The sequence below is a fragment of the Leptidea sinapis genome, chromosome 16 (genome assembly GCF_905404315.1).
Source record: "Leptidea sinapis chromosome 16, ilLepSina1.1, whole genome shotgun sequence".
NCBI lineage: Eukaryota > Metazoa > Arthropoda > Insecta > Lepidoptera > Pieridae > Leptidea > Leptidea sinapis.
Window position 1 is genome coordinate 3624791 of NC_066280.1, and position 24497 is coordinate 3649287.

General features: G+C 36.7%; 1 long non-coding RNA gene across 1 annotated transcript; it reads left to right on the top strand.

Annotated features, from left to right (window-relative positions):
* Positions 1–3496: 3496 nt before the first annotated feature.
* LOC126968854 (uncharacterized) lies at positions 3497–22848 on the top strand. The gene is made up of 3 exons (XR_007730307.1): positions 3497–3631; positions 22126–22211; positions 22532–22848. It is a non-coding gene; the product is annotated as an uncharacterized LOC126968854 (long non-coding RNA).
* Positions 22849–24497: the final 1649 nt, after the last annotated feature.

Below are 24497 nucleotides of genomic sequence, written 5' to 3' on the forward strand. Positions count from 1 at the left end.
TGATACAGCAAGGTGAGAGGTAATTATATCACCATCACGATGATTGAAGTATGTGAATGATGACAGGCATGAAAAATGTAACGCCTGATCATATTTTGCGAGCGAATAAGTACTTTTTTACTTTACTTATGTCAAAAAGTAAGGCGCAAACAGTTATAATATGCTTATAATCCTTGTTATTGATTACTTAGGCCCTCTTTCACCACATTCAAGTAAACTATCAAGTAAGCTAATCACTGAGTAAAGTCAATAGTAACATAACATGCGAATTTCACGACCTTAAAGTAACACTAATCTTAAGATTTACTGTCCCGTAACTAACTGGCCACATCTTCTGCCAATTAGCACGGTTACTTGACAGTTGGATGATATTATGTGCCTACTATTATTATTTGTTGTTTTGTGCATCTTTTCAGAGGTAGCATAAAAATAAATTATTAGATATGGATTTATTCGACTTGATTGGTCATCATTTGGACGAGTTAAGATTATTCTTCCATGGAACAATAACCAAGTATGTGAATATTTAAATTCCAAGATATCACCATATTTCTATTTAATAATACCAAAATATCCCTCTCGTGTAAAGTATGCACTTCTCTCTCTTTTAATTTTATCCATAATAATATGACGTGTGATAGATTCATTATTCACTTAACCAATCAGTAGTTTAATCAGTAACAAACCACTCAAGACATAATTTTCGCTTGTGAAATTGGCAAAAGATACTCATAACATGTAGCTTCCAATTAACATTAATTGAGAAGTTACTAATCACAGCTTTACTTGGACATGGTGAAAGAGGCCCTAATCCTAATAAATGGACTTAACAATAAAAGTACTAAAGAAACTAAAAAGCTATAAGAATAACCCATCTGAGTTTCGTACTAAAACAAATGCGTCATACCGAGAAACAGCGTGTTTAACTGAAAATAAAAATGGTAGTTAAAAATAACTCTGGAGTATTAACTATAACCAACAGCAAGCATTGGCAACTTAAGAATTAGACTAAGGGAATGTCTAACAATATAAATTAGTGTTCATAGCTCCAAATGCTATATTTTCACCATAAAACATACCTAAAAACACCTAGTTTATGTGTTTTTTTCCTCATTTTTCGCCTTAACCCGAAAAATGAAAAGCCTTATTCGTAGTAGTTGGATTTGCAAAGTCGGAGAAAAAACGCTCGAACGAAAACATTCCTTACGAAGAGAGAATATATAACATTATGATTGTTTTGTATGTATGTATGTGACCGCATTGGAACACCAATTAATATTGTTACACCAATGACGGTCTATATACATTTGTTACCACTGAAAAATTCAAATATTTTCTTTTTCAAAATAGGATTTAAAATCACTCACTGAAAGTCTAAAACCACGATTCATTCAAAATAGTACGAGACGAGCAGGACGATCAGCTAATAGCAATTGATACGCCCAGCCCATTACAATACGGTGCCGCTCAGGCATAAAAGGCATTTATTTTCTCAAAATTGATTCCTCTAGAATTCTTTTTGATGTAATTTCTAATATACTAGATACTACTACCGCTTCGGAAACAAATGGCGCTCTGAGAGAGATGAAGCAGCGCAACAAACTCTCCCAGTAGGTATATTTTTCTGCGTTCTATTTATTAAATTTCAATACTTTCGGATTCTTGAAAAACCCAATAATTCTGAACGGCACTACAATTGCGCTCGTCACTCAATAAAAGTCTTACTAACTCGACTTAACCGAGTAGTAGGCATAACAAGTTAATGTTTGTTCCTCCTGTTAAAAACATTCCACAAATTCCTTAATATGCTTATGAACATACAGAACATTATCAAGAATATATTGAGACGCAACAGTTAAAATATTTATTCCTTTAATTGTTCTCTAAATTCTTCTGCAGACCCTCTTATTCTTCCGCAGAATTCCACGTTCGCACGACACGCCACAAGTTAGGATATCATCCCCACCATCTGGATGTGAGGCGGTCCTCCACAGTGCGGTTTTCAAGGAGCTTTCTTCCACGTACTACAAAGCTGTGGAATGAGCTTCCTTGTGCGGTGTTTCCGGGACGATACGACATGGGTACCTTCAAAAAAAGCGCGTACACCTTCCTTAAAGGCCGGCAATGCTCTTGTGATTCCTCTGGTGTTGCAGGAGAATGTGGGCGGTGGAGATCACTTAACACCAGGTGACCCGTACGCTCGTTTGTCCTCCTATTCCATAAAAAAAAAAGACGAAGTCGCGGGTAATACCTAGTAGATAAATAAAAATGCACTTCACAAGTCATCATTATTGCGTTTCAAGTTGACAGCGCAGCGTTCTTACGAATCAAGGAGTTAGGTCGGTATAATTCGACGACTGCACGAAACGCGATAGCTGGATATTGTAAATTGTAATAGATACTTTGAAGTAGGGATGGCGATTCTTTCCAAAAAAGATCGATTTTTAAATCGATTCGAATCGTAATCTGATAAATCGATCCATAAAAAAAATCGAGGTCCAAAAAATCGATTTTTTTCAAATTTGTATTTACAATGTAAATATAAATCCATTTTATGAAAAGCAAGAATGATACCATAATAAACAATCTCTGGGATCTTATCAGTAAAATCAGGAATTTTTAGTTCAGGGAATTCGATAATTACAATTATTTTTATTACCATATCAAAATATCAGATCAGATATAAAAGAAGACATTTATTTTCTAACTGTATTTGTTACATTAAAAAGTTAAGAGAGTTTAAGGTGCTCATGACGTCATCACAGTTGTCCGCTGACGATAGTCAATACGGAAAGTGATGTTTGACAATTTGAGCTTATACAGATGAAGGAACATAAAGTAATAGTAAAATATGAACACTTTATTAATTAAGAATTCCACATAGTTATTTCAATGCTAATTTATTAATAAGTGATGATTTTATATGTTAACTAATTTAAATGACTTACATACACGATTAGATTTAACAATAGCAACTAATAGAACAAACTTAAAAAAATAGCATCAAAGTAAAAAATAAAAAGCGTTTTACTTACTCTTAATTGATTATTATTCCGTAACAAACACTACATAGAAATAAATATTAATTTCTCTAATCACAGCATGTATATTAGAACAATCAACCAATCAAGGCATATATATAAACAAATGAATGAATAATAACAAGACAAAACAATGACGCAATATCAATCAACAAAGTCAAAGATTAACAACGTAACTTTTTTTTTACTAAAAAGAAGCGACGAAAACTAAGCACACCGCGAGTTTTTAAGTAATTAAACCTTTAACTGGCAATGCCGTAATATTGTGAGTCCATTCAGCTAATTCTAAATATTTTTTTCGAAAGTCGATTTTCAAGGGTAAAATATCGATTCACTGAATCGATTCAGTACGACATATAGATTAAACAAATCGATTTATTTGGACCAATTAATCGATTCTTCGATTAATAGATTTGTGATCGCCATCCCTACTTTGAAGTTTAATCATTTGTTACTTTAACGTCATAGATGATGGAAGTACTCAAATGCTCGTGTGATTTTTGGTTTAACATATTATATTTAGTTATAGTGATTTGTGAAGTATTGGAGAGCTAAGAATAGAAGAAGCGATATATTTAGTATTTCTACAGGTACGTACCAGTTGTAACAATGTTTTAAATAATTATGGGTTATATATATGGTTATAAATAATTATGGGTTATATAATAATGCCGGCGCCATTTACTATGGAATTGTTTTGTGCAAAGAGGATGTAAATACTACGTAATAAGAGGCGTGACTGTCTAAGTAAAAATTGAAATTTTGTTGAGTATGAAATGTGCAGCGAGATTTGATATAAGTTTATGTACAATTACAATATGACAACGAAGTATAATCCGGCTAAGTTTGAAACCAAACAGTTGTTTAAAACGTAGTGGATTTCGGCCATCTCCGTTTTTTACAAGATCATAGTTGTCATCTGTCAATCTATCAATGACTGCACGATTCATACAATCGAGTGAATCGCTTTTTTCTTAGAGAGTTTCGCTATAATTGTCCCGTGTATCTGTTTTTTTTTTGTTTCTCTGGAACTACTGTATAGACTTTCATGAAACTTTCACGCAATATGAATTCGAGCAAATTAAAAAATTCCACAATTTCTGCTATGAGTACCGCGTGGTCACTTTAAGCCTGCGTAGGTTTACGACACGAAAGGATCCATCGATCAAGATTATTGTGCAAATATTCAATATACTTCGGGCGGTCTTTTAGCCCTGGGGCACATTGTTTAAAACGAAGTTTTTAATATTACTGATAAAGAAAATATTTTTTCATTTGCGTATCGGTTGTTTTTGCCACTTTTTATTATAGCGCCAGTAGTATGTAAAAATTACGTCTCTCAGCTATTGTTTATTATTTCACTTAACAACTTTTGTCACTGAGAGAGTGTATTGTGTAAATTAAAATGCACTGGTTTTTCCACTATGTTTATTGGTTAATAATATAATGTACAAATGAATAGTAGGAGCACTGTATCATTTACCATTTACCAGTAGGAGGCTCTCTTGCACAGGAAGCTGGCTAGATTGTGAGTACCACAACGGCGCCTATTTCTGCCGTGAAGCAGTAATGTGTAAACATTACTATTTCGGTCTGAAAGGCGCCGTAGCTAGTGAAATTACTGGGTAAATGAGACTTAACATCTTACTACTATCTACTATTAATAACCTCAAACTTAATACCGCCGCTGGCCTTGATGGCATTCCACCAGAAATATTAAAAACCAATGTGGATACCTTATCTGAGCCAATAGCATTTATTTGCAATTTAGCAATGTCCACGGGTGAATTTCCTACTGCTTTCAAGAAATCAAGGATTCACCCGATTCATAAGAGTGGGGACAGAGATTGTGTCAATAACTATAGACCTATTTTGATACTCCCCACATTGTCAAAAATCCTAGAACGTATAATTAATAAAAGACTCATCAGCTATTTGGAGAAAAACAGTCTACTATCAACAGCTCAATTCGGTTTTAGATCTGGAAGGTCAACAGCTGACGCCGTACATGAACTTACAAACTTTTTGCTTAAAAATATAGATAACAGAAAAAAAACCATCGCCATTTTTCTGGAATTGGCCAAAGCTTTCGACACAGTCTCTGTCCCTATCCTTTTAGAAAAGCTTGATCGTCTCGGGATTAGGGGTATACAACTAAAACTGTTTGAAAGCTACCTCAGTGATAGAACACAATGCGTCCAAATAGGTAATCTGATAAGTAATGCAGCCGCAGTGTATTTTGGCGTCCCTCAGGGAAGTATTCTTGGCCCTATATTATTTTTAGTATATATAAACGACCTGTGTCAACTACAGCTCCCAAATGCTAAACCTTTGCTGATGACACAGATTTATTGTTTAGAGGAGATACTTGGGAAGAAGTGTATTTGAGTGCACAGAAGGGCTTTAATACCGTCAGTGAATGGCTAAATGACAATGTCCTGACATTAAATATAGTTAAAACCAGTTATATTACCTTTTCTTTATGAAATACAGAATTTACAACCAATCATAATATAATGTTCCACTCATGTGGTAATTCTGAAGACTTATATTGTCACTGTGCCAAAATACAGAAATCAGAAACCGTCAAGTATCTTGGTATTATGGTAGATAACAAGTTAAATTTTCAATGCCACATAGGACAACTAGCAAAACGAGTGCGAAAATTAATTGTCATTTTTAAAAATTTGAGAAATGTAGCTGAAAAGGACTTGATGAAAAACATATATCAAGCATTGTGTCAGTCGAAATTAACGTATTGCATCACTTCTTGGGGCGGCGCTACAAAATCACACTTCCTCAAAATAGAAAGGGCCCAAAGAGCTATATTGAAAGTAAGTAACTCATTACCAATCTACCATCCCACTACAGAACTCTATAAACTATCAAAGGTTCTAGCTGTGCGTCAGCTTTATATCCTGCATACAGTTTTAAAAAAACATAGCCTTACCAGTTACGATCCGGAAAAAAATAAAGCGCAACGGCGAAAAGATAGAATCTGTGAAAAATTATTGTTTAATACTAGATTCTCCCAAAGATTCTTCTGTGTTCAAGGTAATAACCTTTACAATAAGGTAAACAAAGAGCTATCAATTTACCACCTCAACAGAACTAAATGCAAGCGTATCTTGACAGAGTGGTTACAGAAATTGGACTATACCTCAACTGAAAACCTTCTACACAAATAGTAACTGAGAGTAGAGTACGCCCACACACACACACACACACCTGGGGCTGAGGTGATACTGCCACCAGGCGCGTCCCCCGTGCGGATAGGGGAATGCTCACACCGACTTTTGAGTAAGGAGGGTAGAGACGAAATTAAATAGTCTCCGCGGACAAAACACGCCCAAGCCAAGATGTTAGAGACCGTGTCGAGGGCTGCGTGGCACCTGGGGAGAGGTGTTACGAACGGTTCCCCTGGAGGAACAGGTCGAACTCCAGGCGTATTTAGGCCTTACTCTGGCAACCGGGGCTCTGCCTGAGTGGACCGTTTATTTCCCTAGGTTCTCATGGGAACAACATGAATGAAATCCAAAAACAAAAACAAGCAACAAAAAATAAAAACAATGAGGATACTAGTGCTCGAGCTGTACCGCAAAGTGCAAGCACTGATATAAGAATGGCTCTACAAACACACGAGCGTATAATTAATAGCCTTGCTGAATTCATCAAGGGCAAGATGAATGTGCATGGCGAAATAAGGAAGCTTACAGCGTCGTTGGGCTGTTCCTTCAAGACGATCCAGCAGGAACTAGAAAGAAGCACACTCGAAACCCGAAGCTGTGATAAGGTTGACACATTGATGGCAGAAACACAGACGACGCCATCACTACGAAATAATTATTCCGAGAAAATGGTAGCAACAACACCGCTAACCCGCCATCATCACCGAGCAAAGCGCAAAGAGATCACCCCGCCCGAAAAACTACAAGAGATTGCAAAGAAGAGGAAGAGTGAGGCCGACCATGATCCTCCACTAGAAGAACAGGTTAAAATGACGCCATCTTAAACAAATTGGCATGTAATAAAGAAGAAACCCAGGAAAAATAAGAAAACAGCTAAGGTCCGGCCGAATGCGGTACTTATACGACCAAACAAGAAGGAACAATATGCCGACATACTCAAACGAGTAAAAAATACCGCCATAACCGAAACAGTAGGCCAGTACGTAGACAAAATACGTAGAACCACAGCTGGAGATATGTTACTCGTCCTATCCAAGGAAAACAACGACAAAGCGTCAAGTATTAAAAAGACCATTGCCAACATCCTTGGAAGTACAGCAGTAGTCACTAGCAGAGCTCCAGAAATAACTGTAGAGATCAAGGACCTTGACGAAACAACTACCAAGGAGGAGATCTTAGAAGTGCTACAAAAAGCTGCTGGCAAGGAGAGCAACATTACATTAGACGCAATCATGTCTATACGACGATCATACGGTGGAACTCAAGCAGCTGTAATCAAACTGGAGGAGGCAATAGCTATAAAAGCCATAGGTGACAAGGGCAAAATCAAAATCGGCTGGGTCAACTGCAGAATCAGGAGAACAGAACAACCTATACAGTGCTTCAAATGCTGGAGATACGGACAATTATCCCGTGAATGCACAAGCACAATCGATCGAACCGAACTGTGCCTGAAATGTGGGGAAAAAGGACATAAAATCATAGATTGTAATAAAAATGCCTCTTGTGCAATATGCGCTGAAATCGGAAATAAAAAAGACTGCGCCCATGTTGCGGGTTGTGGCAAATGCCCAGTTTTTCGAGCTGCCCTCCAGATGGTTCAAAAGAAACAAAAATGGTAAAGGTCCTTCAACTTAACCTTAACCATTGCGAAGTTGCACATGATCTTCTTACCCAGACTGCACGTGAACTACAAATAGACTTGGTTCTAATTCCGGAACCATATAAGAATATATGTAACAGCTCATGGGTTACCGACACTTGCGGCAAAGCCGCCGCATGGTCCTGCAAGTCCCAGGCTTTCCAAGAATTGAGCCTAAACACTGGATTTGTAAGAGCAAAGCTAGGCGGCATACACTTTTACAGTTGTTATGCACTACCCAGTCTCACATTGGAGGAATGTACGGACTTCTTGGAAAGACTCGCAGAAGATGTCAAAGACCTCGCTCCTGTGGCCTTTGCTTTTAATGCGTGGGCAACTGACTGGGGTAGTAGGCAAACAAATGCCAGGGCTTGACGTGACCATGACGCCATAACTTCCAAGACTCGTCTTGGAAGTTATGGCGTCACTGGATGTAGTGCTACTTAACACTGGTAACGAAGCCACATACAAAAAAGGGGAAGCACCCACCTGACAAAAGTTAACTATTCCTGGAAGGTCACTGAGGTCTACGCAGCCAGTGATCACCAAGCCATATACTGGGAAGTTCTTACTACACTTCCTAAGGTTCTAACTTCTCTAACCAGGAAGACTAATCCAGTGGGGTCGAAAACTGGCACTTTTGACTTAAGAACATTTCAGATTACATTCGACGGTCAGCCAATGGGTCAAATATGCAATGCCAACGAAAAAGCAACTTCCATCACTAGGAGAATGATGTCTGCTTGTGATACCTCTATGCCGCGAAAACGCTGTCCGAACAGGTTTCCACCAGTATTTTGGTGGATAGACACGATAGCCACGTACCGTAAAGAGTGTACCAAAGCTAGAAGAAAAGCACAACGCGCGCGAAAGAAGACTACCACCTACTTTGACATGATGATGCAAAAATATAAAGAAGCTCGTCGAAAGCTTAAGAATGCAATCCGAGACAGCAAGCAGAAATGCTGGAATGATCTTCTCGAGGAAGTAGAGCATGACCCGTGGGGAAAACCCTACAAAACTGTCATGTTGCGACTAAAGAGGCAACCACCTTGTTCGCCAACCTACCCTGAATTGTTACAAACGATCGTAACAGTGCTCTTTTCCCAGCAGAACGAGCTAAACTACTTTGTGGAGCGGCAGGAACCTAACACTATACCACCTATTACACAAGATGAACTCCTTGTTCAAGAATAGGAAACACTAAGGCCCCTGGTTTAGATGGGATTCCAAACGTGGCATTAACAGCTGCCATTAAAACGGCCCCAGAACTCTTCCTGGACGTCTACAACACCTGTCTCCGTGAAGGAACCTTCCCAAGAAGATGGAAAGCACAAAGACTAGTGCTTCTCTATAAAGGACACAAGCCAAAAAGTGAGCCATCATCATACCGGCCACTATGCATGCTAGATACCGCCGGAAAAGTACTGGAGCGTATCATACACAGACGCATAGAAAGTGTTGTAGAACCGCAACTTGCTGATAACCAGTATGGATTCCGAAAGGGCCGATCTACCCTAGATGCAATAGACCTGGTGATCAGTACTGCAAGGCTATTTCTGGACTATTTCTGGAGCCAGATGGAAAAGAGGCACAAAAGAGTACTGTCTGGTTGCAACGCTAGATATCAAAATGCGTTCAATTCAGCCAAATGGGATGTGATTATGGAAGCATTAGCCCAGTTCAATGTACCTACCTATCTGCAGAATATAGTAGCGAGCTACTTCTCGGACCGCGTTCTTAAGTATGACACTGACATTGGACCTAAAGAGTACAGAGTAAATGGAGGCGTACCGCAAGGGTCAGTGTTGGGGCCTCTGCTTTGGAACATCATGTATGACGCATTACTGAAACAAGACTTTCCAGCCAAAACACGACTTGTTGCTTTCGCGGACGATGTGGCTATCGTAATAGTTGCTAAATACATCGAACAGATCAACTGGGCTTTCGACCAAACATACGAAGTATTTAGAAACTGGATGCAGCAGGTCGGGCTACACCTTGCAGATCACAAAACGGAAGCCGTCCTCATCACAAGCAGGAAACAGACAGAAACAATGCTACTCAGAGTCGGAAATATTACACTTACGACACAGCCATTTATTAGGTATCTTGGAGTACTGATTGACGCCCGTCTTAATTTCAAGAAACATGTTGAAAGCATAACAACGAAGTCAACAGCAGTAGTGGCCAATCTGTCACGACTAATGCCAAATGTCGGTGGATCATAACAGAAAAGGCGACTCTTGCTGACCTCAGTAGCTACATCAGTGCTGATGTATGGCGCTCCTATCTGGTCAAATGCACTTACTAATCAGGAATCTCGGCGTAAAGCTGCATCTGTGTACAGACTAAGTGCATTGCGGGTAGCAAGTGCGTTCCAAACTGTCTCCGAGGACGCAGTGTGTATCATCGCTGGTATGTTACCTCTACAAATACTCGCCGAAGAACGAAGGTCTCTTTACTACCTCAGAAGAGGTAGCTCCCACCTGACTTCAACCGAACTGAGGTGTAAGGAAAGAAATAGGAGCCTGGGTCATTGGCAGGCTCACTGGGACGCCTCAAGTAAAGGTAGATGGACTCATCGGCTCATACCAAAAGTAGAAGTATGGTTAAACCGCAAACACGGAGAAGTTGGGTACTATCTCACACAAATGCTTTCAGGACATGGTTGGTTTCGCAAATACCTCTACCGGTTTAAGCATGACGACTCTCCGGAATGCCCTACGTGCACTGGGACCAATGAAAACGCGGAGCACGTATTCTTTGTCTGTCCACGATTTGAAGCTGCCCGAAGTAAATGGGAAGAGGCGATAAAAAGCACAATCAGGATTCAGCCAGAAAATATTATAACCATACTGCTGGAATCACAGGAAGCTTGGGATGCTACAAACGGCTATGCAACCGAAGTGCTAAAGGAGCTACGCACCCAAGAGAGGGAAAGATCCCAAATAAGTCAAGCATCGAGTGGAAGTAGCTGCTAACAGCTAAGTCCCTCCCCGTGAAGAAATGCTTGACGGCAATCCCGCAGGGAACAACGAGGGAACAGAAGAAAGAGGCGGTTTTTTAGTTGGTCTGACATACGGGGTCCCTGGCATCCTGACCCCACGATACGTAATAGTATTTTTCCCCTCAGAAAAAAAAACTACTTAAAAAACTATATAGTTATTTAGTGTAGCTACCCTTTGGTTACGGAACATGGCAATTTCAAAACAAGTGCTAACACTTTACTAAAAAGCCGGAAACGCTCCTGTGATTCCTCTGAGGTTACAAGAGAATGTGGGTGGCGGTGATCACTTAACATCAAGTCACCCGTACGCTCGTTAATCGCCATCTTCCATAAAAAGAAAGTGTTTGTTTGTATGACCAGCGAATCATATAAAACTGTTAGCGACCCGTGTCTGTACTCTGTGCTTTGAAAATATCTAATTAATAGTGGCATTGTTGCATATGACTGTTGTCCTTTTATTTGTCCTGTCAGGTGTCCAGCAAAAATGTGATCCTGCAAAGGTCACGAAATGCAAGGCTAATAAATTAATAATAAAAATGTAACTTTTACGAAAAAACCTTATGTAAATATACTGTTACAGTAACACGTCCTTATCCCTTCAAAGAGAATCATTTAAAGAAAATTTTTAAGAATAAACATTTCGACTGTTGCATCTCAATATATTCTTGATAATGTTATATATGTTCATAAGCACATTAACGAATTTCCTAGAAACTGCGACAGTCATAATGTTAACACGAGGAACAAATATAACCGAGTAGGCTTTCTACTACATATACTAATCGGTTAAGCGAGTTAGTAAATCTTTTATTGTCTTCTATTGTTTGAGTTTTTCAACATGATCCCAGATAATGTGTTTCCGAATTCAATAGAATTGTTAAAAAACGTTTGTGTGGGAAAGGTTACTGTAACATAAATGATTTTCTTAATGATATTACAGACTGGGAATGAAGCCAACGCCCTCAGGATATTTAATTATTAATTTGAATCAACGAAACCACATCATATATTGTACCTAAACTTAGAAGAAAAAAGCCCACTGAGTTTCTTGCGCCCATTCTTTTCAGGTGAGACCTGACATACTATTTCGAATGGGTGGTAGTTTTGACGTTCAATAAGTGACTTTATAACACTCGCGCTAATCGAAAAAAATACGTAAAATATGTTAAATAAAAAAAATATAGAACGACACAGTTACAGAAACTAAAATTTATTTTTATTTGTATGGTCTGGTTACATTTACATTATCTTTAGCGGGCCATCAAGCGATTAGAAACTAAAATTCAGCGGCTAAAAAAGTCCGAGTTAAATAAATTGAAGGTTGTGAACGTAGATGCCTCTATTGGTAGCTCGAGCGAACAGGAGGTGTATTACTAAAATCGAAAGCCGAAGTTTCGGTCCGAAACGAAAGAACGACGAACTTCAAATTAAATTCTATTACCAAAGTACTTCGAAATCGAATAATGCTGACAGATTTCGTATAGGATTCATAGACATAACCATAAAAAGTGAAGTTACAATCATAATAATGTCAGACAACGAAAAAGGAAAATATGTGAAGTGAATTTGGGAATAAGGTAAACGAAATAGAAGATGTCTAACCGCTAACTTCGTATCGATCTTCGGATCCGAAATACTTTCGTAATAGGAAAATGTACGATCCGTCAACACAAACTTCGTATTTCGATTTTCGTAATAGGGCTCCAGGTCACATCGCTACAAAGCCGCACAAAGAAAGCTCGGATGCAAGTCGGTACCACAACTGGTCCCTTTGACACGATAAGAGTCCCAGTTCTTATTCCTTTCACGTCAACTACGGCCGCAGCTATCGTAATTACCATCTGCGGATGAAAGGGCACTTGAGATTTTGTGAGCGAGGAATATGAGCAGGGCTAATTATCTAAGAATAATTTAACCGTAGACTTAGAATATACTTAATGCGCTACTTGCGCAATAATGCGCGACCAATATTGATTTGTATGCAAATGTGCGTTGAATAGTGGTTTTATATTCAAAATAATGAGCTAATGCCAAGAGTGGCTGAATGTTTACGACTTGCCAGTCAAAATTGGTTACAGTTATTATGTATTGCGTTATATTTATTTTTTATATTTTGATTATGCCTTTTATTTATTCTTAGTACATAATATTTATTATGTATTTATTATTTACTCTTAATACCTAACAATGTTTATCATTTACATCGTAATGACTCTGTTTATGTGTTTTTCCTAAATAAATATAATCAGTACCATCGCAGAATACGTACGGTAGCTGCAGTCTTATAAAACGTTTCGCAGGATCATACAGCTTCTGATTTAATTGTTATTGTGGTGAGTGGCTTACTTGTTTCTGTATTATTTCATTCTATTTCCTATTGTAATAAAATGTTTACAATTAAAATAAAAACTTTATAATAAAGTTATTGTAATACAATATAAACATTGAAATAAAGAGCTTACTTTTTACAAAAAAAATCTCGACTTCCAACATGTTTAAATACTAAATAATAAACAAATTAGTGATAATTTCTACCTGAGATCATATTAAATAATGATATTATATTAGGTATAAATTATTGTAATTAAAAGTTATCATTTTATGTTTATATAATTTGATGTGTTTGATAACTTCAAAAATTTCGTTATTAGTTACAATTGATTTTCACATCTTTTAGTAGGTAATCTCAAAAGAATATCCCAAATAAGCCAATTAAGAGTTGTTTCAAGTAGCTGTGTTACATTAGAACTAACATTAGACTATACCTAAGTTTGTTACATAAGCAGTAACATATAACACACGCTGTGATTTTCTGTTTCTTTAATAACTGAAATGAGCATTGATGGATTATCAATAGGTTGACGCTGTTTATATAGATTTTAGTACGGCGTTTGACAAAGTTGACGACACCCTGCTATTAAAGAAGTAAAGAAATGCATATTGCTTTTCAGAAAGTATATCAGTATGGTTAGAATCATATTTAGCTCATCTACCACAAGTAGTCAAAATAAGTGTGTATCAATCCAGAGAATTTGAAATAGAAATAGAAACACACTTTATTAGCAATAAAAAACACTCACACAAAAAACAATAATTTACAATATTAATTAAAATATTAAAATACTAAATTAAATAACGTAACAAATATTATAAATAATTAATACTAAATAAATAAAAATAACAGTGTGAGCGTGATTCCCTGCTAAAAGGAGCTGACTCAGTATATTGTTGTGTCAGTGCAGAAGACACCAACACAACACTGGTTTTCAGCAGCCCTTCGTGACATTTGAAGTAGAAAGTTCCTTTAGTCTTCCCATTGCAAATTAATTTGCGTAGGTATCAAAGTAGTGTAATAAAATAAAAATAAGTAAATAATTGTAATAATAATAAATATTAAATCATACTATGAACTATACGTAACTGTATATAATATAATAAAGGTGGCATTAGGTACTATAAATGAGATATAAATATATTGGTAAACATTAAATAATGATAAAAATACAGAATTGTGTTAATTTATAAGATACATTGCACATCAAGGATAATTATTATATAATGATTCTAAAATAGTTTTTTTATATTTCCATCAAAATTTTTTGACATTTTTAATAGACTTAAAGGTAGCGGTAAATTATTCCAGCACTTAGTAGCAATGTATCGGAAACCACCCCTGAACGCTGTTGAATGATGCCGGGGCATCGCTAATATCTGCGAGGCAGATCTGGTCTTTATATTATTAGCACAAACATCTGGCGTTCCTCAAGGCTTTAATTTGGGACCATTATTCTCGGAAGGAGGCTCGAACCTCGGACCGCCTGCTCACTAGGCTGGATGGAGAGAAGATCACTAACGATCTAATATATCTGTTAGTCCAATGGACTCTAGGTTTGAATAGATATCACCGCACTCTTGTGTGTTGTCGTGTTTGTAAATATGTGTGAGTGTATGTAAGTGTATGACTGTTTGTGTGTCGTGTTATTGTTGGTGTGTGATTTGTGATGTGAGTGTGAGTGGTGTTAAACAATTACAGGACGAGGAATATCTTGTCGGGCTTCTAGCAAAGTGTGTGAATCGTATTATAATAGGTTGCGGCCGCTGGAAGTTTGCAAAGTGACGAGTGGCAGTGGTTTGTTGTACATGAACGCACCTATGTCTACGAGGGCGGTGAGATTGGTTTGGTGTCGGTGTTGGTGATGGTATTGGTGTCGCGTTCGCGATGGTAATATAGTCGTCCGGGTCGACTAGAACGTGTCGAGGTCGCCTCTGTTTGTTCCGACTGTGGTCTAGTGGAGTGTAAGCACATGCCTCCCTCACCAAGATATAAGGGTGCATGGCCGCCTTATCAAAGTAGGGTCGCGATAACTCCTTAAAATGTTGAGCGATGGTTGGCAGCTCAAGATCGCGATGGACCTACTTTACGAATGAACCACGGTGCTCCGGTGGCCGTTCGCTCTATCTATCTATTCTGAAGAGACGCCCCACAAGCACACAGCAGGTTCGAGGTTCGAGTCTCCTTAGGAGACGCATCGCGACTGTTGTTGCGTAGTCTTTGCGGGCTCCACGGCCCACGTCGCTATAAAAGCCCTCAGGGCAAACAGAATAGAGGGTGTTTTTAGTCGGTAGGGGGTGACAGCTTGCGCGGACACTTGAGTCCGACATATGGCCGTTTTGGGCCCATATGTCGGACCCCGGCCGCGTTTCCTCTCGAAAAAAAAAAGCTTATTGACACAGTTTATAGAGAAAGCTTCATAGATACGCTCGAGAGACAAGCTTCTACCATCTTTAAGATTAAATTCCTCCACGAGACCGGAAGAAAGAAAGTTATTATTATAACGAGTTCCTGTATAGTACAGTAAAGTCCGTCTCTTTCAATCGAGTCAACTATCAATAGTGTTGATAGTACAGATTATGTTGCTGCCGTCACATAGTTCCAGTACCGGTCTCTTGGCTTCGCTTGTTTAATACAGTTATAGTTTGTTTAATTCGATCACCTCGCGGCATACTCACTCTTGGCCGATTATAGTGGCCTGTTCGTTTCATTTACAATTATACGTAGTCCTAGTATTAATTCTATAGCTAGTTGGTAAACCTTTTTAATAAACAAATAAACACATTTACACCTAAGTTTGATATATAGGCACTAACACATCTATAACTCAGTTTGTTATTTAAGCATTAACTCTTATAAATACAAAAATAAGAAAAACAGCACAATAGGGAGATTGATGATAATATTGGGGATCTTTGATCTGGATCTAAGGTAAAAACCGAGGAGAAAACAGTCCAGAACGTTTGTATGAAATACTTGCCTCTAATGGGCTAATTATCTAAGAATAATTTAAGCGTAGACTTAGAATATACTTAATGCGCTACTTGCGCAATAATGCGCGACCAATATTGATTTGTATGCAAATTTGCGTTGAATAGTGGTTTTATATTCAAAATAATGAGCTAATGCCAAGAGTGGCTGACAGCTTACGACTTGCAGTCAAAATTGGTTACAGTTGTGATGTATTGCGTTTAGGAACTATAGAAAAAATACAGCTTAGTAAACCCCACTCCCGAGCTGCAGACCAGTTAATAATAGTATGATAACTTCAATATATTACAATATTCAGTGATCATATAAAAACAATATTCTGTTCGTATTGAATACTTTGAAAATGTAAAACGCGATTTTAATTAAAAAATGATTGGATAATGAAAGGCTGCTGGGAGTACTTATTTAATTAACGACAATCCCGTGGAGAGTTCCTTTTGTAAGGGAAATAAAGGCATTTATTTTTAACAAGCGCAACATTTATGATCTTCCTGTTTATTTAAAATTTCTAACGTTCATTATTAAATTTGTTTACTTTATGTGTTTACAGTAAAATAAATACTATGTACCTATCTGGTGTTATGCGTTTATATATTTTTAAATATTAATAATAATTATTGACACACTTTTTCCCAATTATCTAGCCCCAAATTAAGTATGGCCTGTAATATGGGTGTGAGACGTTAGTATATTTAATTCAATATACTCACACCAATTCACAGTTACACATAAGCCGGAAGAAAACTAAAAAGTTTTACAGCTACTGGTATTCGAACTGGGCCTAACCCCCATTTAGCCCTAGGCAGCACTACGGTTAAACTGCAGTGGTTTTTAACTGTGTGAGTTTATGAAACAGGAAAATGAATACAAGCGGCCTCACTCGTGGTTTATCACTCGACCAATTTTAAAACCGTGGAATTTTACAAAATTGTCGCGAAAAAAAAACCGCCGCAAAATTTGTAATTCATATAACTTAGTATTCGGCTGAGTGTCACGACGGATTGTCGTGTTGTCACGCCATCTGCATCGGTTGAAAACACACACAAATTTAACACATACAAAAAATTATCCCAGAATCCCTATTTTCTGTCCATGAAGGTGATGTATGGTCGCAGATTGTGCAAAATTTTATCGATGCTGCATACTGATATCCGATAGTAATTGAAAAAATTATCTGGGTGTTCTCTTAAAATTTTATATTTCTTATGAAATAAACTATGGCTAGTTAGCCAGCCTTAATAATTCCGCAATAATTGAGTTTTTTTAATAATTTGTTTTTTTGCGTAGCTTACAGACTTTTACAAAATTTTACGCAGTAATACGCTTGCGCCGCTCTAAAGCAATTCATCATTACTCTGATCAATTGTAGTGTGTTGTGAAGCTCTTCAGCTTTTTAACTATAAATTTTACTTATACAGAGGAGACATATCACTTATCAGGCTCAAATTCTAGCCGACCTAATTACAATCTTATCATCACCAGTATCAGTAACTTTTTACTTTCCAGTCCAATAATGCAGCATCGAGCGCTGAGCTATATACACTTTAGTGTGAACGTTTTGCTCAAGAACCATCTCCAACTTCTGCTATCAAAGGACAGCAATCTTTATCCACTTCTCTGTTTAAAATGGCAAGCCTATTTTATTCTACACCTTCTGCGATCATAGAAGTGCGTTTGAGATGTGGCACTTCTTTGATTGCATATAAGGCATATTTAACGTACTATAAATTTCATTTAACAGCTGTGAATATCCATTTACTGAACAGAAACCTACCCCAGATTCCTTCCTCAAACATTTTATGTATACTTTGTTAAAAATTTAGGTTTTCATTATACAGTTTTTCAATTTTACATTCGTAATTGAATGTAAAATGTACCATCATCACGACAAAGTCGTTCCCTGGTGTCTGTCCCAATGTTTGCATAGATCTTTAAAACTACGTAACAGATATTGATGCGGTTTTTAATAGATAGAAGATAGTGTTGGTAGGCTCCCCACAAGATGGTCCGGAACAGGTTGGATGAGGGCATTGCTGGACCGATCATCATCGCGATATTTGGGGGAGGTACTTTGTCCAATAGTGGACGTCTTCTGGTTGAATGATAATGATGATGATGATAGTAGAGAAACACTGATCATTTTAGAGTTTTCTAATGTAATGATACATTGCAAACACTGGATGAACCGTACGAGATAGATCAAAATTTACTAGAGTATTGTACAACATTGTTGTAAAATATATTTTGATACATAAATTTTTCAGTAGGTAGTGAAATTAATTACTCAAAATCCGATTCACAAGCCGAGTGCGAGCAGCGTTATAGTATAGCAACGTTACAAATCCGTGCATCAATAGCCAGGGTCAAAAACTAATAAAGAGCGAGTACGGAGTAAGTTGATAAATGAAACGGAATTTGTGGCGTGCGCGCACCCCATCATACGCATTACTCGTTTCTTCAAATACCTATTTTTCAAATTACGCTTGACCCGGGTTCCCTCTTAATGGATGGACCAAATATTTGCAAAATATTCGTAGACGTCTTTTTTTCTGATTCTTAGCATCAAAGCAACAATACATACTGCTCGTTTGAAATCCATGTTCAAACTGTGAAAAATCGCGGGTGGTTTCGCGGTTTATAATCGTGGTGAGTGCGTCTCAGCATTTTCGCGGTTAGAGCGGTTAACCGGTGTCGGGAAAAAACCGTAGTACACTAAGATTGCGTGCATTTGTACGATTTAGATGAAAACCCTGTTTCAATTTCGCATTCAGGGTCACTAACTAGTAATAAAAATATGGATAAGATTAAAATAAAATAGTTGAATATGAGTAAAAGAAGATGGAAACAAATTAAAAAAGACGCTGAATGAGTATTAGCCTAAACACATTGTCGGAATTGGTACGGCCGAACCATCGTAGGGTCCGGTGAGTGCCTCCCACCAATTGGTCCGGCGTCGGACTCGGTAGAGTCCAGACGGTAATAATAATTTAGTGCGATGGACAATTCAACATACCATCGAATATAGTAGTGGACTACCAGACCGTGTTCGATGGTTCGGCTTGACCAAATCCGATCATGTGTTTAGGCTATAAGCGTAGTACAATGGCGTCGTAGCGGTCATCGACCCTACTAACTCACTTTTCGAAACATTCATTACGCTACATACATTCGCTACGCAGCGCCTAAACAAATGAATATTTTGAAAAGTGAGTGTCGTATCCCAAATATTTTAAGTTATATATAAGTATATCTTGTAATATGTTATATTTAAGTGTAGTGTTATTTAATGGGTAATACAAGTACATCCTTTTAAGATAGAAATCTAAATCTGATGATTTTCTTCATTCCATGTTCTTTTTTTATTACCAGCTACCCAAGAGAACTGAAGGAAATCTGAAACTAGATATTTTTTTTTAATTTGATTCCACCTAAGTATATGTTACTATTTTCCAACTAGTCTGTAATCGTGCATATTTGTTCATTGAGCTTCTCATTATACTTGTCTCTAAAAACCTTTAGCACGTAATTATGTACATTAGTAAATAAGTCTATTATACAATGTAAATAAACTCATTCCCTTACTAGCCTATAATCGTTTACCAGAATATTTGTATATAATATTTCATTATCTGCTAATTTTACTTATCTCTAATAAATTTTATCGCGTTATTATGAACGTAGGTTCATAATAACGGTCATAATAATAGGTCCATTTTGTAATGCAAATAAATTGATAATTCAATTGACAGAAACCAACATTTCCTAATTAATCATATAAACTCCCCTTCCGTAGATAATAACCGAACCAGATAAATATGCTTAAAACAAGCATTTGAAAATAATATAACTGGTCGTTTCACGATACAAGAAGAAAAAAATTCAGCATTGAACGCAGCTAGATTTAGTCTCATTTCAAAATTAACATTATTCTTAATTGTAGTCTAAGACATAACATGTAGGTAGTCTTATCTTAAGCAATCTATTCAAAACCCTTCTTTTATCTGTGCAACTCCTAATAATTGGTTTCTGCCAATTTTCACATTTCCCGCTAACTAAAATCCTCCTAGAAGTCTACCTCCTCCAACCTCTAATTTCAGAATGCCGTGAAATAACATACATAAAATAACTTACGTATTGACCAAGGCGAAAACACAACGGGCTTAGTGTCCTATTTACCGATTTAGAGAACAATATCCAGTTTGAACCCAGAAAACCAAAAAATGCAATAGTAGTGAAACCTATCGCGTTCAAACCTAAAAAGTTTAGTTACAGTATGAGAAATCCAGTTCATTGAGAACAATATTATAAAGTACTTATAAATACTCTACCCTACCTTTATAGGTAATACTCTCAAAATCTGTATGTAACCCAGCCCTAAACGCTCAGCATTGATATTATTCCTAAGTCTGACTAAAGTTCAATCTCACCAAATCACTACTTATATACATAATCCCACTATCCTCACAAAATGTATCATTCCTGCAAAATCTACTACTACTAATCCTTAGGTTTAGAAGACTACCAATCTGCATCAAGTGGAAAACTGTCCTGATGCTATTCACGGCGTAACAGGTGTCCAATATGATCCATTAACCCTGTCATGTATGTTAGATACGCCGAAACCCGCTCTAAATCACGGTCGCTGTTTGGCCAGTTCTAGTAATTGCCCTCCAACACTTGCCGCACGTGTGTCAATTCAGACTCAAGAAATTGAGAATCGCACAAACAAAGTACGCGATTAATGGGAAGGTTCCACCTTTTTCTTCCACTATTGTAAAGAGTACTTTAGGATGGTCAAGTTGTCCACTAGTTCCTTTGCTCGTTTTCTGGGAATTATGGCAAACACATCGTCTTCGTATCTCCACATGTATATTGGTTTTAATGGCGCGCTCTTCAATGTTTCTTCTTTAAAATGTTCCATAAAATATATGTTGGCCACGACTAGTGCTATAGATGAGCCCATTGCCACTCCATCTATTTTCTGATAGAAATCCCCTCGCCAGACGAAATAGCCACAATATAGTAAGGCAGAGCTCTAGTAATCCCATGCAGGTACTCAGTAGTTATGTTGTTAGCGATTAAAGATAATATCTATGTTCCTGCTTCTGGTATATTAATGAATAGAGAAGTCGTAACTGACCATTATCTCTTCCATAACTTTATTAATCCATTTGCATCAAGCCAGTAAAATAAAAAAAGCTTATAAAATAGTACCCCATGATACAACTGACCTACAGAAAAGCACGCATTGAAGCTGGCCTTATCATGTTGAGCCGGCACAGAAATTAAGGGGTATTGGAGTAAATTATGACGTGTAATAAATAGTAGATTTTATTTGAAAGTCTCAAGTGAATATCACGATGACTGAGTCTAAGTCAAACGACGCAACAATGCCCTTAAGTGGAGCTTAATTCAAGAAACATGATGTTAACCTTTTGGTGGTCACCTCATGATGTAATTCACTACAGCCTCCTCAGGTCCGGTCAAGCTAAAGCAGCAGATGCATATTGAAGTGGACGTAGAACGGTAAAGGTCAGACTTGCAGTAAGGCAGGCCCCGACCGACTACTGTTGTTTTTGCGATTAAGAAAATTTTAACATGGTCAAACTTTTATTCTCAAAAAGCAATAATAAAGCCTTTATAGACTTTGTCGGGTTCAGGTCCCCAGAGTTCAACCGCAAAGGCATAAATGACCTTCCAGTGGGATGGAAGAAATGCATACTTAGATATTGATAGTAAATACTAGTATAAAGTAAATATATTTTATCTCACAAAAGAAATGTGTACATTTTTCATTAGACAACGGAAATTCCCTACTTTTACCCTAAATATAAATAATAATTGATCAATATGTAACGCTCGGAGAACGCCTAAATCTCGCACTTGTACGATTTTTATTTATATTGATAAATTTTCCACAGAAAGATGACCCTCCCAAAAACGATTGATGGACAAGGATATTTCGATAAGTTTTATGACTTAGAACACGGGAAAACACTTCTTAATGGTGAGTAAAGTTATGAAATTAACAACAATAAAACAACATAGTATTATGTTCTAAGTTTTTATATAATTAAATCATAATATGTATAATTACAACATCATAAACGCAAATATTCTCAATTCCTGAACGTCTTTAACTCTGTCAAGGCTAGTAATCTAGTCTGCATTCGTATTATAAATGGGTAGGTAGAATAATTAAACACATAAATGAAAAATGTATTTTACTGACGACTAAGAGGGATTAATGTATTTGACTTTACATTTGCAAATGCTAGGTGCTTACAATATGAGCAATTTTTTAAATCAACTATTTTAATGTTACAGGTGTTACAATTGAAGATCCTGGTTACGTGTTACCTTCAGAACATTCTAATGTCACAAAGGATAACATAATAGAAAATAATGGTCAACTTTATCAAAATATAAGTGGATCGCTTTTAAATGAATATCCTAAAGAGGTCAATACCACAGCTTCTCCAGCAAACGCCACAAAACAATCTCATGATGCTCCATTTCTTTTAAAAGAAAATAATAATTCAACCAGAGCCAATTTCGAAATGAGTAACAATAATTTGACAACAATGTGCCAAAATAGACAAATGCATGTACCATGTACAGTTAGCAATATTTATTCACAAAATGTTCAGACTTCTTCAACTAATAATGCAGGTTTAAAATTTTCCAGTGAAAGAAACACATCAAACAATCCAGTTGTATTTAGTTCAAATACTAATAATAATTTGAATGTAAATAGTAACAAAGTCTGTGTGAATGTAAGACCAAGTCGAAGTCAATTGCCAAATAGATATAACATTAGTTCTTGCTATCCAAATTCGAATATTGTATCGAGGTATATGCCGTATCACACCAATAATAATTTACAAATGTCTAGTGGAGCTATGAGACAGCATACCATGAGTAATATACAACATTTATCTCAACATTCTCATCCAACAATGCGACCACCTCTACGTCTGCCATATCAGTCATATCATCAACAAACAAGACGAATTCCTAATACGTATGTGGAGCCAAATAGAAATTATCCATATAACCAATACGTACATCAACCAACGAATTCAACTAACTTTATGAACTCAAGCTACTGTTCATACTTCAATTCAAATTATGACACCAATCAACCTTCTCAGTTTAATAATGTTCATAAAGGTATTTATATGAATAACTATCCAACGTTACAAAAACTTTTAAATAATGCAATAGCTTTCCCTCCAGTAAAAAATAATAATATAAATGTGTTACTGAGTCAGATAACAAAGCCAAAGGCTACAAAACCAATTAATGAAACACAAAATAATATTTCAGTATCCCATAATACTAATTCTGAACAATTTACACCAGAAGTTGTGATTACAAATAGATTTAGATCTCAAGAATCGCTAACCACAACTAAAACCTGTAATTTAAGCCAACCCTTGCCACAAACTTCAAATATACTTGACATCAAATTAACACAAAATGTTACAAAAGTTACTGAGATGCCCATATCAAAAACATTGCATTTGAGACAAGTTGTACCTAACGTTATAAATCAACCATTAATACCGTTAACAAAAAATCTAAAGAAACCGGATCAACTAGAACCCATGGGAGATCAACACAAACCAAGTAAATTACAGTTGGATTGTACAATAAAATCAAAACCCAACCAGTCCAGTCCATCTCCGATGCAATTTAAACAAAAAATCACTAAGCCTGGTGAAATGTTATCAAATCAACATTCACCAAAACAATCACTGGCCAATATTAAAGATAAGATATCGAAACAACCACAAGATGCATTAAAGACAATAAGCGTTTTAGAATCAATCACAAGACCGATTGAATTGGGGCAAAAGAATGCGGTCAGCAGTGCAAAAGTTACGAACCCAGATAAAAAAACACAGCAGAAAATATCCAAATATTCACCGCCTATATTACCAATACCAACATTTATAGAAGCTTATGATGTTTTAGAACGCCAGAAATATACTTGTGTGTAGAATTTAGCGGTTGTTTGGAAAAATGAAAAAAAAAAGGCTGATAGAGTAAAGAGTAACGACAGAAAACTTAGAAAATATTAAGTATATTAAGAAAATTTATTCATGTTTAGGTTATAAGAAATAATGTATCTTTAGGTCACAAAAATATATGTAAATAAATTACCTAGTTGTTAACAGAAGAATAATTCATGTTGTTATTAGATGTATAAGGACTCTGAACTGTCTGTTGAAAGATTTCGGTTTAATTCTGTTAAGCTGAATATTATAGAAATATTTTTGTCAACTCC